Genomic DNA, 18,430 nt, shown 5'->3' on the forward strand with positions numbered 1-18,430 from the left:
GTTGGTGTTCCTGATCGGTCGTGTCTCAAGTTTTTTAGGATCTATCCTACTGCATAGTTTTTTTAACTATATTTTTATAGAGTATAATTAGTATAACAAGCCTAACTACTTTATGTATAGTTACTATTTTATATATTTTGATATTCTAAAATGTTTTTTAGTTGTATTCTGCCTGACATTGTTGATATTGTATAATATAACTTAAAAGATTTTGTTTGTGCTGCATGTACTGGAGCTTTTCTCCTTAGGACTCTACTGAAAATCGGCCTTTGTGCCCAACTGGACTTCCTCAGTCAACAAATGTAAAATAAATAAAAATAAGTATTGTCAGGGCCCACTGAGGCTGTGTTTTGGCCTTAGAGAGTGCCTCCAGGACCTGCTCCCTGCTAATAGTTGGGGTGGTTATGCTAGAACGTGGAGGGAGTGGGGGTGAAGTTTGAGCAGAATTTGTCAGCCAGCAAATTCACTATGTCGCTTTGCTCAGTGAAGGTGGCACCACTGACCACCAGTTCAACCCACTGATGTGTGTTGCCTTTGAGGTTTCAGACATAGCTGTAGAAGGCCTTGTGGCTGTCTTTAGCATGTGAGGCTACCTTGACTTCGTAACTGGCCATGTTGGACATGATTAGTCCTCTTGGTTTCCTAGTTTAATTAGAGAGATCCTATCATTATAGGAGCTGCTCGTCCTGATTTTAGTCATGACTTTTTTCATTTTGTTATATACCCTATTAGGGTTAGGATTCCACCAATATGGTTTGTTTTTAAAGTTTGTTTTGGGCTTGTACATGGTTGCACATGTTCTCCATGAAGAATTCCACATAGGTTGCTGTGAACTCACGACTGGAAGGGGCATTGAATTTTGACAAAATATTACATAATAAGATGTAGTTTGCTTTGGAATAGTTCCTAACTGTTACAAGGTTTGCTGTGGTTACCAAGCTGATTTTTATTTCAAAGAAGACAACTTTGTGGTCTGATTTCAGACACTGGATGTGGGGTGGGGGTGGGGGGGCAGTGCAGTGCTCTCTTATACTGTTAAGCACCAGGTCCAGTATGTTTAAGCCTCTAGTGTGTGTGGGTACCATCTGGTCAAGGGTATTTGTGATGATGAAGTCCAGGAATCATTGTTCCTGCAAGTATGAGGCAGTGTGTGTTCCCCAATCTATAGAGGGGTAGTTAAGGTCTCCCATGAATAGGGTATTTGCTTTAATGGTGAGTATTTCCACTAGGTCTAGGTACAAGCTGTAGGATTCTAGGCATATACAGAGTGACCTATAGCTTGCTAGGATATGGTCTGGGACTTTGTCTATGGAGATTTACAAGTGGATAAATTCCAGGCCATTGTCCTGTTTAAACAACAAAGAGTTATGCTTGTTACTAATATATATTGAGATTCCTCCACCTTTTGTCCCTGTCTGTACAGCAGATGGTCTAAATGTGTGGAAGGCACCGAAGCCTTGCACTGCCAGAGTACTTTCTGTGTATTTAAACCATGTCTTGGTAACAGCACAGATGTTTGTATTCTCCAGAGTGAAGAGAGCTAGTAGGGTGTGGAGTTTCCTGTTTGGGCTCCTGCCATTGAGTAGTACACCTTTACGTTTATTTGGGCTTTATTTGCTATGTCAGTAGGTTTGTTAATTTGGCATTGCCTAAAAAGGCTCTAAGGGAGTGGATAAAGTTTTAGCCAATATTTGGAAGCCTAGGAGAGACAGGTGCAGACCATCCTTTGCAAAGCAACGTGGTTTGTTAACCAAATCCTCCCATGTTGACAAACATTGAATCCCCCTGGAAATACACCAGAAACTAAGCCAATTATTGAAGTCAATGATCTTTTATTCATACTATGGCATCATCCTTGGTGAAGGCAGAATGCTGCTCAATGCAAGGCCCACACCTGCCTGAGACACTATTCAAAGAGATCAATTATGTCTCTCGTCATATAGTCTAGAAAGTTTGCCTCGGGTCATTAATGCCCACATGGACTATGATAGAATCATACTGGTAATTATGGTGTAGTGAGACTGGAGTACATGAGTAATCTGGCAGATCCTAGATCCAGATAAATAACTGCTATCTTCTCCTTGTTCAGTCTGGTGAGTGGGGAATTTGTGTGTCATACAATGGAGTCCCCTGTAACAGTAGTCCTGGGTGTATTTGCTTGCCTTATGGGCTTTGCTCTTCGAGCTCTACTGGGTATAGGCATATGTGTGGTGCTTGGTGCTGCACTTGGTGACTGCTTTACAGATTGCTGAGGATAGGTGTTGTCCTTCATAGGATTATGAGATCTTTGAAGTTTGAGAAGATTGCTTTTTAATGCCTCAGCAGCAGTTGGTCTATGTGCGTGTTCTTGACAACCTTGTTTGTATACAAAATTTTTCCTCCAGTGAAACTGAATGTGTGCATCTCTTATACACTGTGTTGGTTTCTTTAAGGATGAAATGGTTTTCTGTGAGCATGCGACAACTGCATCATTATCTAGTGATGCATTCCTTTACTCTGTACTGCTGTGGTAGTATAAAAAAAAAAAAGTTTGTATTTCCTATATCCTAACAAACATTTATATTTGCATTTGGCTACGATCTGGTGTATTAGCTTTCTCAGTAACAGCTGACAGAATATAAATACAATCAGACCCACTTTTTGGAATCAGTAACAAACAGAAAGCAAAATCTACACATCTACAAGGTGAACAGAAATAATCTATGCCTACAGCACACATTACTTCATATGTAACGATGTTTTGCATTACATTCATTAGAAATTAAATCGACTGTTACAATACAATAATAAATATATAAATATTAAAATTACAATACAATAATAAATATATAAATATTAAAAAAACAAAAAAAACGCCCAATGTCACTAATGGCCGCAAGTTTCTTTCCCACCGCGTTTTCACTTGTACATGTTTAATAATAGGTGATGACATTTAACAAGGGCTATAACTCTTCCAGTTGTCGTCATCTTTGTGAGCTGCTGTATAGCTTGCAATTATGGAGAGAAGTGTGATGGTAGTAAAACACTTGATTTGTTTTACTGAATAGTTGATGTAGCGCAGTTTGACATGAGTAACGAGTGGATGACTGCGTTACTGTTAGGAGGCAAAGGGTGAAAGAAGGATGATGATTTTGTTTTACCGTTTGGTTGTTAGCTTGCGTGTGAACTTTGTGAAGTTCGGTAAGTGAGTGGTCTTTGCATCTATTTTCAAACCTATTGCCCTGAATTTGAGAGGCCTCTCCAAGCAGAGGATTTTTCATAGAATGATTTAATGTTCTGGAAGAAACATATTTTACTTAAAATTGTTGCTCAAATATCACCGGGGTTGTTATCACATACTTCTGTAAACACAGTGCTGTGTGAAGACACAACGTCTTACTCTACTGTTATGCTACGAACGCGGCTGATGTAATAATGACACGGTCTTAGCAACTTTTACTGGATTTTATTTGGATTTTATGAATGAGAATTGCTGTTTCTAGTTGCATTTTAAGCATCCCCCTAACTGGAATGACAGCTGTTCACAGGGCGCCCGGTTAGCAAGTTAATCAGTATTTGTCAACGTTGCATGTGATGTTAGGGATAGAATACATTAGATGTGGGTGGCTTGGAGGCATTCGTTCAGTGAAGTACCTTGCGCTTAGTTGTGTGCAGCTTTGGGCGTGCCGGTAGTGATTGGCAGGTGAAATGGGCGGGATACTTAGAATGGCAGGCATGCTAATTCGCTTATCACATCATGGATAAATTACGTTACACTGAATAATTATTCACTCATGTATGTCACATTACATACGAGGAATCAGTAGTAATCCGTTGCACTTGTTAACATAATAATAACTGTCTAAATCACCATACTGTAGGTTCATTAATAAGGACAAAATCACCATACAGTAAGAACATTAACACCTATCTAATGTACTCTGAATTACACCTGTTAACACACCCAAAACCTTACTAATCACTTGTTTTACATAATATTATCACCTTCTCAACAATGGATTCTTTTATTCTGTCTACTGTCTAGATTACTTTTTCAATAGTTTTGCATTATAACATTCACACCTTTGCAGTGTAGGGGAATACATGATCTATATAAAGGATGGATGCCATTTCCAAAACTTTACCTCTTAGGTACTTGTTGCTTCAACTACAGATACAGGAACATCTCGGCCTCCCACACTTTGGCGAAAATGAACAGAATGGATGACAGCTACCTGTCTTGCATTACTTCTCTGCCATCTGTGATTAACTTTCTCAAGTTGTTTGGCATTCTGCACAAGGAGAAATGATGCCTGCTGTGTGGGTCTACGGCACCTCTGGTTCGGCATTGGGCTTCATATGCTTGGAGATGCACGGCTCGAAACTGTAGGAGCAAGATGGGTATGCTGTCTGGCACATTTTTCAGCAACAGCAGGATGCCTCTCGATACCCTAATCAAGAGCCTGTACTGGTGGTCCCGAAAGCTACCCATCTGCAGGTTTGCAGACCATTTGTCTGTGTCACGCACCTCCCTGGTGGACTGGTATCAGTTGTACGGGGTGTCTTCAGCTGGAAATTTCTGCAGAACCCCATGCTGCTGGGTGGTCCGGGGAAGGAGGTTCAGACAGATGAATGTCTACTTGTGAAAGCAAAGTATAACCGCGGGTGAACCTTGGCCAGAATGGACCGCTGGATATTTGGCATCTACGCCTGTAGTCTGAAAGTGGGTACCTGACATTCGTGGAGAAAAGGGATGCAGCCACTTTACTCCCAATTATCAAGGAGCATGTGTTACCAGGGACAGTGATTGTGTCTGATGAATGGGCTGCTTACAGGGGCATTTCTGAACTGTCCGGGATGAATTACACCCACAGAACTGTGAACCACAGTAAGAATTTTGTGGACCTGGGGACTGGTGCACATACCAACGCTGTTGAGGTCATGTGGTCTCGCTGCAAGAAGCAGTTGAGGCTGATGAATGGGACTCTGAGGCATATGCTGGACAGCCACTTAGATGAGTTCATGTGGCATGAAAAATATAGCCGACTGGATGCAGATTTGTTCCTCTTCCTGCTTGGACATATTAAGGAATACCAGGATTCATATGAGCAGGAACTTAGAGCCCGGAATAATAGCTGATTTGGACGGTATACTGCTGCTGTTTGTACATGAATTTCTTGTTTTGAAACATGACATTTTTATACTGCTGCTTGAAATCTTAATTTCTTTCCGGTGAGTAAATAAACAGAGTGTTGTTGAAATTAATGTTGTGTTGCTGCATTACTTTATAGCTGCACAGTGTTGCTGAAATTAATGTTGTGTTGCTGCATTACTAGTTTTCAGTACAGGTACTTGTTGTACGGCGAAACATTGTAAACAGTCATGCAGATCTGGTATGGCAATGACATAGCACAAGGCATACGAATGCATATTCATGCAGACCCTGGCCTCCGCCATGCATATTAATGTGGATGCACGCCTCCGCCAGGCTCTAGGCGTGATTGGGGTGGGATCTGCTACTGCGCATCCTGCGAGGTACTTAACTGAACGAATGTCAGGCAGTAGACAGTACAAGTGAAAGGTGTGCCACATGTGTGCACAAATAAACGGTTGAGGCACTCAAATGACAGCAAAAACAGCAGGCAAGACCTGCAAGATGTGAACAAAAGCAGTAGCATTCTGTGTCAGGTGATCTCACAACAATAACACAACACACAATGCAGGCAGTGTTCCCTGGAAATCACTGTTTTAGAGTGGGGGCCCTCAGACAAAGCTTCTCAGAGCTCTGATCTCATGATCTAATCCCGCTGCAGAAAATTCTGTTAATGCAGAAAGAGATAAAAAGGTAATAAAGTGATGCCGCTCAACTAATACGCAGACCTACAAAATAAAACGTTTACTTTATTAATGCTGCTAGTAACAAAACCTTACACCACTCTGGCTTCATCAGGCAAATTATCAAAAAGCATCAAGTTAAACCACTTAAATAGTTAATTCAAATCACATGACAAAGGAAAAAATAATTAAAAATCAGTTAAAGCGTTAAAGTGACAACCAAAAAATATACATATTAAATTTTATTTTCTAAGTCTGCCTATTAATTGAGCTTTGTGGTGCCAGAATCACTTTGTTTTATTACCTTTTGTTATTTTGTGTATCCGGCTTTATATACATGGTGTTACGTGTTCTTACTATTTTATTATTCTAATGCAGAAAGATACCGGTTTTCTACAAAGGTATACCATAATCTGACTGTGTTTTTTGCAAATAGGAAGCCAGCACAATTCAGCTCACAAATGTTGCAGATGCCAAGTGCTACTGAGGGGGCAAGCCTTAGAGATTTAGAAAGCCTACTGTCAGAGTAGGTTCCAGCCACACAAGTAGTTCTCTTCCTGAAAACAAAATTCTCACTTGGATGGGCAAAATCAAAGAACACATCGGTACCATACAATATAATCAGGTCATGTTTCTGCAAGTACAAGGCCATGACATGCAAAAAGTGAAACTTGCACTCCTTGATCCTGGGCTCTTGGAAGGTGATCTTCAGGGTTCAGCAAGCTCAAAAATTAAAGATGACATACTTTAGCCATGATGCTGGACTACACCTTGCCAAGCTTAATCATGTAGTCCAGCATTATGGTGTGTACCATTTTGCTTCTGCTAAAACATCAATATACAGATTAAAGGGAGCAAGATTTGATTACCTTGCTCCTGGCCAACAAATTCATGGATGGAATAAAGATGCTTTGCCACATTGCTTTTACTGTTAAACAAGTCCCATCCACTACTAGAAGGTCAGAGCTGTTGATAAATGAAGCTGCTAAGGGTGGTAAGCATTAACAAGACTATACCATCTTCCTCTGATCTGCTTATGTGATGTATGGGATGAAGTCTCTGGTATTGCCAAGAGCTACTACAGCAAGTTCAGCCCATATTACTGCAACAATGAAACATGAACATCCACCTATACAGCACTGTACCAAGGATCAATCTGCACACTTTTTTTGCGGTGCAGGGAGAACATATGTACAAGTCTACATCAAGCATGCAGTACTGGTCCTCAAAAATGTTGCTGCAGGTGGGAGAAGAGGGTGGTTAACTACTACTCTGATCATCTGTTTCTTGTAAAAAAGCCTTTAGGGTTGCCATCCTGCTGGTAGTGACGCAGGACAGGACCTTTTTAAAACGTTTAATGGGGTCGCCAAGATAAAGTGTTGGCTCTAACAGCAATACTTCATGCTTTCTTCCCTGGCAGTAGATTGAATGTCTGCACAGATTTTAGCATGCAATTTGCACACTATAATGACACGACCTGCTTTTAAACATCAAACACTAAATCTTTCAAAGACTGTTACTATGGAGATCACAACTATACTAGTGGCTGATAAGAACTGGAAGGTTAAATGGCAAGCTTCACACTCTAAGTATGGTGCATAATATTAAAGCAAGTGCCAGCAGTGCACAAATTTTAAACTGGAACAGGAAAGAGGACCAATCCAAAGGTCCGCCAAGAATGGACCCTTATGTTGTATCTTAACTCATTCAATCTAAAGCAAAAGGTTAATCTCCTTACTTCACGAGATCTTCAGAGCCAAGAATCAACTTACTTAGTGTAAGCTTTTCTTCAAAATCTGGAATAAAACACACTTCCTAAAGAAATGATGCCAGTTACAGAAAGTGTGAAACATGAAAGCTATTTGTTAACAATGGGATATATACTGCTTCCAAAAATTCTGCCTGTAAACACTAATTTGATACTGCAGATTTTAAGTGTCATTTTATTTTCCAAAAATTACTAGTGTTACGGTGTGCACTGCGGTGGTGGTGCTGCGGTAGCAGTCGCCTCACAGTTAGATGTTGCACGTTCGATTCTCAGTTAGAGCGTCTTCTGTGTGTTGACATGCGTGAATGGGCATTCCTTCGCTGAAGGTTGTGCGTTAGGCCCGGCAAGCCAGCACGTAAAACTCTATTGCCAATCATTAGCGGACCGGATTTCCGCTGTGGCGACCCCTAACCGGGAAAAGCCAAAAGACAGTTTACTAGTGTTACGGTGTGACAAAGTGTTACACCTTAGTAAGTGTGCAAGATGCACATCAGAGGGAGAACTGTTTGAGAGCTTTCAAATGATGCACAAGTGGGGAACTCAGTACACTGCTGTTCTGGGATTTTGCAGAATCTGTCCAATTATGCATACCATATCCTCATAACATTTCAAAACTATTACTCTACAAAATTGTGCGTGTTAGATGGCAAGTATCAGTGGCTATACTATATATCTTCATGGTTTGTATAACATGGCAGAGTTTGCTGTTCACTCAGCATTTATGAAATTATTGCAGTTCTGAAAGTATAAGTCATAAATGCTTTACCAAAAAAGAATTTATTTCCTGGAATGTCTTCTTACTAACACCCACTCCTTGCATGCACCAACCCAACATGACAGTATCACTTCATTTTTGAATCATTAATGTAAACATGCAAAGTATCTAATTTTTTCATAACATTTTGCAAACAATGCTTAACTCCAGCTTTATAAACCCCTCACTGATTATATCACTGTGCAAGCTTAGCAAATCATATTAGCTTGTAGATGCTATCTTGCTGCCTTAATTTTAGGTATGCATCTGTATCAGAACTTCAGAAATTAAACTCTGAAAACACTGTTGAGTATTTGTTTCAGCAGGACAGGGAAGTCTAATGTAAAAACAATTATACTACTACATGATTCACAGCAACTCTGCTTTCCAGATGACTATACACTTGTAGGAGGTAGTGAGTTAAGATATTGCCCCTGAGAATGGAACAGAACATAGCAGTAGATTAACCCTCCACCCGCCCCCCCCAAAAAAAAAAAGTTAAAACAATGGCAGAGAAGCATGAAGTGTTACCATTCTGAATATCTTGACTATGATAGGTTTGGTTTGCTCAGGCTGGACAAACCAAAACTAGGTCTCTCATAGCATTCTTTTCTCCGGAACCAGAAAGAACACACAGTAATACTCATGTATTGGAGGAAACAGTGCCTTGCTATTTTCATAAGGCAGGTCTCACCCTGATAACAAGGTACTTGAAAAAAAATTGGATCAAGTTGACAGTAGGTTTTTAACAATAAAAGTGTGCTGAACCTTAATCCATAACACTTTCTAAACACTGACCTGTAAAAAACAACTAATTCTGCATACAGATCACAGTTCAGCCTTTGACAAAGAAGACAACAGAGATGAAGTGAAGGGAAGGGTTCTCAAGATGGAAATGTACAGGGAGATTCAAGCAGTAATTCAGGGAGGAACTAATTTTGCAGTGGTCACAATAGGAAACACTTCCTGACACTTGTGTTTTTAAGTGAGGGGAAATATCTTATTACCCCATAAGAAAAACGCTAATCAAATCCTGGGAGAGGGAGGCATTTTCCCGCCTTCCAAAGTAGCAAAAGAAATCTGAAGAAATGTACAGACAAGTTCCCTTTATATGCTAACTTACTGAACTTATGGATACTGAATTAAAACCAAAAGCAAAACTAACAGATAAAAAGAATGAGACACAATCGAGGGGAGAATGGTCTTTGAATATGTGGAAGCCTTAATCCGTGGTGGCCTTCTTATAAGATAAGCAACAGTTGATTAAAAATACCCAGCCTCACACAAGTGCTGGTAAAATTCAAAACAGTATTCAGTATCGTTAAGAAGAGTACCATCATTTTTAAAATTAAATTTTTCATTATAAATATCAATTGTAAATTATCAAAATTCTGATAACCATATCAAAGAATCTAAAATAAGATGAATTCTTAAAATAAGCATAAATCTTAAAACAGTCTTTACAGGATTACAATTAGCACAGACACATTTCTTTTCATCACTTGCTACAGCCAAATCATCTTTGCTTGATTTAAGTGAACCACTGTTCATAGTCTCTCATTCCCATTCTTTAAAACACTACATGAACAACTCCTGGTTGTGAAAAAAAAATCATTCAAGGATTCTACATTGAGAAGCAAAGAAGGCCAAGGTAGAATAAGAAGACACAGCTCAAGTATTTTTTATAAAACTGCAATTCCTCTACAGTACTCCAGTCAAAGTACTAACATACAAATTGTACTTCAAAATGCACAGTCATCACTCATGGACTTCAGTTTTGGTACCATGCACACACCACATGTGTAACACGCAAAAAAGTGTATGAGAATTAGAACAAACAACATCCTACTCTCCCAGCATATGATGGCACCACACACAGCTTCAAACTCCTTGCCTCTCAGGCGGTGAATGAGCCGATTTCCCTCCCAATGGGGTTACTATACACCCAAGGGGAGGCTTAATTATCACTATGGGGGGTGGGGTGGGTGAAGGCCCACAAAAATTTAAACTCTGTTTAAGCACAAAGACTGAAAAAGTGAGTTGTTACCTAAAGCTCAGGAAATGACCATGAACTCCATTTCCTTGCAATATCACACACACACACACACACACACACACACACACACACACACACACACACACACAAACACTACACAGAGAATCTAAACCCCGACTTAAATCAGTGGTGGCACCAACAGAAATTAAAGAATGAGGTACTGAAATACTAGACATCCACAGTTCTATATTCATAAAAAAGTTATAGTACAGCCAGGCAAACAAACCACTTCCTACACAACAGGATGGCAAGGAATTTTGTCAACTCTGTAGGCACAACAGCAAGTCAGCAAGAAAGAACACTCCTTTACATACTCTCAACAGCCAACAGTAAATACACTTACAACAAAAGCCACAATATGTAAATAGAGAGACTTGTTAAAGTTAAGCACACCAGTGAAATGCTGGTATGACAAAAAAGCTGCAAAGATTCCAATAACAAAATATTCTAATAACCACAAAAAAATATATATATCCACAAAACCATGGGGAGGAGGGGGTGGGGGGCACAGGGCAAGAACTACATTTGATCCAAAGAAAATGGCTGAGAGATATGTAGCTACTATAGCGGTACATCTTAACTGTTTCCGATTTTCAAGATGACCTAATCTGGTTTTAAACTCCTGCTTTGTTCCCTCCCAAATTTTCTGATTTTGTGACATAATGTTGATTTCTGTAAGCAAACAGTACCACATACTGCAGCTAGACTTCTTATTCAGGAAAAAGTATACGAGGCAAATCCTATTATTATTTCAATGGCCTAATTAAACCAAGCCAATATTTAATGATTGCCCAGATTCTTGAAGTTAGCAGACATGGCTACACCCACGAGAACTGGATTATTTCACTTTGGCTGACAAGAATTAACAGATCCTAGTCTCCAGTATTCTACTAACCAATGACTATGGCTAGGTACTATTAGCCAAATATGCATAAAATTGTGATGAAAAGAATGGTTAAATATTACCACTGATTTATCAATGGAAAGAGATTTTTAAGTGAACTGATTCAGATTTGTGGTCCACTAATTTTATCCGCTTGCCCCAGAAAAAAACATTAAATAAGCTGCCTAAACCAGTTTAATGACACACAGACACAGACACACACAGACACAGACACACAGACACAGACACACACAGACACACACACACAGCCACACACACACACACACACACACACACACACACACACACACACACACACACACACACACACACAGATACTTCTCTTCTGAAAAAGAAAAAAGGCACACACCAGTTCTAGGAGTAGATGTTACGGTAAAGTATGCAAAATTGGTCCTCAGTATAACCTCTGAAAATTAACTGCCTCATTTAACAGTATGAATCACTAAGTTTGAGGAAGAGGAGAAAAAGACTGAAGAGTTTAGTAAGTAATATGAAATGCTCATCTGTAGTCAGACAGACAGAAACTGCCAGCAGGGCATCACAGGGGGAGACTCCCTAATTCAGAAAAACGATTAGAGAAGTTCTTCAGTCCCTGGCCCACACAGGATTTGTAACCAACTGCTGAAGCAAACTGTAAAGCAGCTCACTCCACTTTTGCGCAGTATACACAAGAGTCTGAAAAAACAGGCAGTATTCTCTGACTGGGAAAATCTACCATCAGTCCTATTTATAAAGGGAAAAGAAAAAGAATGTACATAAAATATAGTCCTACTAGTCTTCTAAATGGGGTAGGCAAGGTGGCAGTTATAACTAACTGATGAAGGGATGACCTCCAAAAAACAGTGACCTAAACTGGCGAGACCATACTAGATTTTGCGGATAACTGTCCTCAGTGCTTTGCATTAGTACATAGGCAGAGAGTGCCCTTTTGGACTTCATCAGGGCTTCTGACAGTGCGACCACAACCTGCTGATAGGACAGTTCAAGTAAGGATCAAACCCTTTATGGTTAACATGATTTGCCACTGAAAAAGGAAAAAAAATACATTAAAAAAAGCAGCAATGTGACCATTATTGAAACCTTTATGTCTATCACAAATGCAACTGAAATATGATTATTTTATGACCACTGCTGCAGAAATTACTATACTCGGGCTGCCAGTGACAGGTGGATATCCCACTTTGCAGGACAAATGCTATGTTACACAGGCATTAACGATGCCTGACTGCTTTTGTATCATGTAGACAGTTTTACACAGAATTATTTGTATTTTTGAAAGTTGTAACTGTGGTACACTGTTTTACTACCTGTACAAGTTTATTCTACTACGACAGCAGATGTTGTGTTGGTATGCGTATCTTTCCCTTACTAATACTGATTTTCATAACATTACATATGTACGAATCTGCCCATCCCACTGTGTGCCAAGCAAAGGTTTTTAAGTTTACTACACTTTTTTTCTTAAAAACAGTAATAAGCACATGAACAATAAAGACGTCAAAAACTTCCTGACTTTAAAACTGAAACCAAATAAATCAATATCACATTTGACTTTTCAAACAAAACTACATCATTCACTGCCTTGAAGGCTAAACGTGACGTCGGTAGCATGCATGTTATTGAGCAATGGTGTGACCCAATCCCTCAGAACAGTTCATGGTAAGGGAGACTGTGTCAAAAACTAAGAACCACTGTACTTTAAGTTGCATCTTAGATCTGGCATGGAAGTTGCACTGCTTTTCTGTACTCACAAAGCTGATGACTCAGTACAGCATATACAAGTACACTTAAATGGCAAGATAAGACATTTTTCACTATGCATCACATGGGCCACCCCGTAAACCATATAGCCAGAATATCAATGCTGTGGCTGAAATTAAGCCTAGGTATTACAATTTCTATCTTGTCAGTTTTTTAGTAAATCATCCATTTTATAATCCAGTTCCCAAGGGCAAGGATGTTTCATTTTCTGAATGTTCAGTGGGAGATTATCATCACACCAGGTCTGGACACTATCTTGTTAATCCTGTATACTGAAACACCTGCTGGAAAAGAAACTACTCTATCCAACTTCATCATCTGTGTATCACAGAATCCAAAGAAGTCTTCCTACTTTGACTATGGAGAAAAAAAAACTTCTGAATGGGGGGGCGGGGCGGAGGGAGGACCCAGAAGAGTCTCATCTTTGCTGAATCAGATAATAGGCTTCCAACATTCACTTTCTATGATCTATTACTTAGCCATTTTTATCCAATGAATGGTTTATCCATTTATATTCAGTGGCATAACTTCCAACATGTTTAACACCTATGACTACAGTGTGTATTTTAAAACCCCTTATCCATGACTACTGTTATTTCTTCAAAGAGCTTGTATACTTAATGCTTATGCCACTGTACTCTACATCAATAGTTTTGCTAGAATTATCTGTTCTAATACAATAAATGCGCATCTCCAGATTTGTACTTTTCTCTTCTAGGTTAAATCTAAAACAGGTCCTAATGGATCATTGTTTTACCCGAGTTAGCATAAATGCAAGGATCAAAAAATAAAGAAAACTTACAAAACTGCTCTCTACTCATTTTGAAATCTGCAGTCTCCCTAGGGAAGGAGAAATATGTCAACTGATTTTCTGAACCAATTTCATGATGATTTTTTCCAGTAATCTCCGGAGAAGCAACATAAAAATGACTGACTATATAGTTTTGACAAGTACTGAGGTGACACATCTCCTTTCCTGTATGCTGAAATATGACTACTTACCATGATAGAACATATGTGAGAACTATCTTTAATAGTTTATTGATGAGTACCAAGTTTGCCCTTGACCAGACTCTGTGAAAGAAAATATTTGGACATTGTCTGGACAAACGGAGTAAGTTTTTTTTTTAATTTAGATGACTGCCTTCTGTGATGCACGTCACTTCTCTTCCAGGATGGAAGAGACATCTCTGGCCTCCACTCCAGGTTTTAAAATATGGCAAATTTCTTTATCATGACATTAGACATTTTCATTAGTCTAGTGATCATGGTTATTTTAAGTAATAAAATGCTACATTCCAGAGTCCTCCCTCCCTTCAGGTTTTCTGAAGACATCACTGTTGCACACAGAAGTACCAAATTACTTTTTTATTTTATTCTAGATTAAAGGTCTCTTGTCAAACGCACTCTATTTCTTTTTACAAAATCTAGACGAATACATAGTAATGGGGACTGGAGTTCTTTCAGTAGTCTTAAATAGTACATATTCTTAAGATCTTACCGACTGCTTACTTTAAAATCAACACTGTCAATGATTTACTTTAAAATTTTCCTTACTGTTGCTTAAGGCGGGCATAGTTTTCAAAACACAGTTGAGTACCTTGTGAAAGTTATCACAACTTACAGACAGTCTACACTGGGATGTTAAGCAGTATACCCTAATCTGTTGCTGCAATTCCCTCATTTTCCTCCAAATTATTTCCTTCTGTAAAATATGAGGAGACTATTATAAAGTGGCAGTAACCCCATTCTTATTTTGGGAACAGAAGTACTGGACAGAGTCTACTCTGAGGAAATGTCATATGGGGAAAGACCCAAGATTTGTTAGCACTGTATTGAGGATGATATTTCCACTTATATGGGCACTTAATTCTTTATTCTATGATGCTTTTGTTGTCAGATACTTTAAAGAAGGCTACAGTAGTAGTGGCCTAATGAAATCAGCTCTAACCTATTTCTCATAAAACATTATGCATACCCAACCGTTCGGAAAAGGTGTGTTAGATAATAGGTTGGTCTGGTTTTCTTTTAATAAAGGAGAAATACAGCTGAGCAGAGTGGTTTAGTTAGTTCACTTTAGTACTTGACCTGTCTACGCATATTTCAGATAATTTTTGGGGGGAAAGGGATGGTAAAATTGACAGATTTGTTCAAAAAATATCTGGGATAACATTAGGTGGAAGGATTAGTTCCAAAAGCCACACAAGCCTTGTTGAAACCTGTAGCTTGCTCTTTGTATAGTAAGCCATCCTGTTCAGACATTTCTAAAACTGTGGTAATGGAAATGAAGATGGCTATTTTCCAAGAATGACATTTGAGATCTACTATCATATCTAAAATGAAGCAGGGCAAGTTTCAGTTGCACAATACGAGTCCTAAGCAGGAGCTACACAATCTATGGAAGAACTCATATTAAAGATCCCCTTCAAATATGGTTTTATATCAAACAGGAAACTATAATAACTGTGCAACTTTACAAGCAGATGCAGTATAACAGGCCAAGCTAACAATATGTGTATGTGGGAAGTAACAGCAGACTCTGAGGTATCCAACTGAAAAAAAAATCTACTGATTTAACACCAATAAAAAAATCTGATTCTTAACTTTTTTTTTAACAGACAGAAGAAAAAAAATGATGGGTTATTTAGTACCTAGTAGCCTACTAGTCTGAACATCCTATCCTGGTGCTTTACTGTACGCAGCTTGTTGTTAATGCCACAATACTCACGAGAACAGATGAATACATTCCTTTTCCTAAACCTCTGCAGGACAGAATATCCAAGTCATGTTTTTTTCAGGCTCTGGCTACTGAGGCAGCAACATTGCTAAGTATAAAAGAATTGGGCTCAGTCACAGAAACCTGACCTGTACAGCATAACTCTGCAGTTACTCCCTTTGTTTGGAAATTCTACTAACAGAATCTTTTTTTTTTTTTTGGGGGGGGGGGGTTATACACTTGCTTTTTACTTTGTGTGTTTTGGCTTCCTGTAAATTATTACATACTTTTTTATTGTGGTTTAGAGACTAGTGTGTAGGGATCAGGTTTGTTTATGTGGGTCTACTTTCAAATTCTGAAATACCAGAAGATCGAACTAAAGAACATAGAGACAAAAACACAGGCTGCAGAAAACAATCTTCTGTACACCGAATCTCAAAATACTGAAACTTGCACTGTACACATTATACTATTCCCTAGCATTACTTTAGTGTTAACAAACTTAAAAATTCAACACTTCAAAAAAGACTGCAGTTTTTTAGTTGTGCAAATCACATATTTCTACTACAAAATACAGAATGTAAATGTCTAAATAATTTAAGCTACTATATGAAATTAATATCACAATGGATATATTTTATTACATCATCTGCACCACAGCTTTCAGGAATCAACTGACACGTGTTTTAACAGTTTGGTAAACACATACAAACTATTACATCTTTACATTTCCCCATGCATTTTTACTGACTTCAGCAAAAATTCTATGTTCTTTAACTTGCTTACAAAGGTAAATATACTTTGCAGATAACAGATCCTTAGTTTATTAACATGACTTACTTTTGGGTAAGATTTCTACAGCTCCGGTAGCATTCAACATAATGTCTGCCATTTTGCTTAAGCACATACTGCAAATATTTAAAGGGACACTTGCATATTTAATCCTCTTCCTTTACTATGTCTATGTACTTTCGAAAACCTACAGTTCGATTATTAAAACTTCCAGTATTTTGTAAACTCAGTGTTTTTGTCTTGATGTTCCGTAGTTCAACCTTATTGTATTTTGAAATTTGAAAGTAGACCCGATTATGCTGCATGGATTTTAAAAAGAATTTCCCCGTGTCTTGAAAGACTGACTTGAGACTCATTCCTCTGGAGTTAAACATATTTGTGTAAATTAATGAGCTTGGTTTACATATAAAGACAGCACTTCCACCATAGTTTTGCACTTTCCTTCAGGCCTGAAGGCATGGCAACTGCGGTGGCATCTCCATATTTGTCAAAGATCATACCGCCTCCAATCAGATTTCCAGAACGCCAAAAAACAGAATTTGAACTCCAGATGACCATAATTAAGACAGACTTAAAAAATTAATAACCTACAGGACCCCATCCATGTCCCCAGATAACCATGCTAGACTCCTGAAAAGTATTACAACTCCATAGTAACAAGAGCGCCATTCATTTGTGAGACTTTAATTACTCTGTAATTACCTGGAACGCCCACACCGACAATGCAGACCCAGAAATTCTTGGACTTAAATTTCCTCGAAAAAATAGTTAAACCCACCCGAAAACTTAGTACTCTAAATATGGTCCTCATCAATATAGCATCTACAGGCACTTTTCCCTAGTCTCTCCTCCTCCATTCAAACTGGACAAACTGGAGATCTCTTAAAACCTCAAAAGCTTGTGAAGTCAACATATGTGAATTTAAGGACCTCAAGGGGGAAATAATTAAGGAAATCTCAAAATTCACCTATGACAGCAGCACTGGTTCAGCTGATGACACAGCTGCCAACCTTCACAAAGGAGTTCTATGTCCATTTAGACAAAAGCACAGAATTAGTAGTCCCAACCAGAGCAAACTGCAACAGGAAATTCAAAAACAGCCCATCCTGCTGGTATTTAAAGGGGCAGAATCTAACTGTTATGATGAGAGAACAAGGAACATTCTCAACCCTTTTCAGGCAGTCAAAAAGAATCAGAAGAGTGGTACATTGTATCCTTGCAAGAGAAAGTATTTCTATACCAGGTAGCCTCAACAATGGACTCTAAATATTCTCTATTCTAAGCTTAAAACTGGTGACCCAAATCATGGCACATTTTAGATATTCTGTGTTGTGAAATTATTCCTTTGGTTGAGGCAATTAGCTCTACAAATCTTGTATCAGAATAAAAGGTTTAATTTGGAAATCAATGGAACAAAATAACTCATTCAAGCTCAGAAAATTTACAATATCGTGAAAGGAAACTGGCAGAATATCTTACAAAAAAGTGGATTTACATGACTTTGGGATTCTAAAATCAGCCAAAAGAATGTGGCAAACTATTAGGTCTCTGTGCTTTTGCTTTCTGGCAATGACTGTGCTTTTCTACTGCAGTTTAAACTTCGATGAGTATATGAATCTCAGTGGTGCTTGTGCTACTTGGATATTCAAAAGAATACGCGTCTTGAAAACAACCACTCTGGCCAATATGCTCAGTGCACTCAGTTTTAAGCACTTTTCAATTTTTATGAGAGGACACCATGCATGGCTTCTTTTCCATAACATATGCTTTTGACAGATGTTGGTTTTAATGAGCTTTGACTAGGAGGAAAAGAAACAAGTAAAGGGCTGACAATTTCATAGCCCTACAGATGTATGTGCCTATAG

Source organism: Protopterus annectens, chromosome 7.part0 (assembly GCF_019279795.1).
Source record: "Protopterus annectens isolate FY-2018-M chromosome 7.part0, PAN1.0, whole genome shotgun sequence".
In the NCBI taxonomy this organism is placed as follows: Eukaryota; Metazoa; Chordata; order Ceratodontiformes; family Protopteridae; genus Protopterus; species Protopterus annectens.